Source organism: Equus asinus, unplaced genomic scaffold, assembly GCF_041296235.1.
Source record: "Equus asinus isolate D_3611 breed Donkey unplaced genomic scaffold, EquAss-T2T_v2 contig_420, whole genome shotgun sequence".
Classification (NCBI taxonomy): Eukaryota; Metazoa; Chordata; class Mammalia; order Perissodactyla; family Equidae; genus Equus; species Equus asinus.
The window spans coordinates 50001-50715 of NW_027225095.1; positions in this window are offsets into that span (position 1 = coordinate 50001).

Sequence of the window (715 nt, forward strand, 5' to 3'; positions counted from 1 at the left end):
ACCGGCGGCCCGGCCCGGACTCGGGCCCCGGGTCCCGTGGCGCGCGGGTCGACCAGATGTCCGCGCCGAGCGCCACATGGCTGCGGGTCGCTCCGGCTTCTCGCAGTCCCGAGGGTTCCGCGGGCACGTAGCTGCGAGACCCGGGCGGCTGCCCTCCGCCCGGCTCACGGGGCGCTCGTGTCCATCAGCTGGTCGTGCGGAAATCCCGTGGTTGGCCTCCCTCCCTCCCTCCCTCCCTCCCTCCCTCCCTCCCTCCCTCCCTCCCTCCCTCGTCCAGCCGCCACGTTTTCGGGGTTCGTGCGACTGGGATGAAATAGACCTTCCAAACGTCAATCGGAGATCATCCATCATACCTCTCGAGTCCCCAAAAGCCAAGAAACACGCCAACCAAAACGCTTTTATTATGCCAACGGTTCCCGTTTTCATTCCTATCGTTTAGGGAGGTTTGGTGGCAGCAGCGGCCGAAAGCAAAAGGAAACCCGAGGAAAGCGGCTCCATCCACCAGGGCTGTGTCTCATCGGTGCCGACGCAGGAGGGACGGGCTTCGTTCGTTCGTTCGCTGCGGCCCAAATTCCCGGGCCGCCCGAGGACCGCTCGCACCGGCCCGAGGGAGGGAGCCCCGGCAGGCAGGATGCCTCCGGGGAAATGGACAAGTCGACCGCGCGACCCACAACCCGCCCGACTGGGGGCGAGAAGGAGCATGGAGGAGGACTCC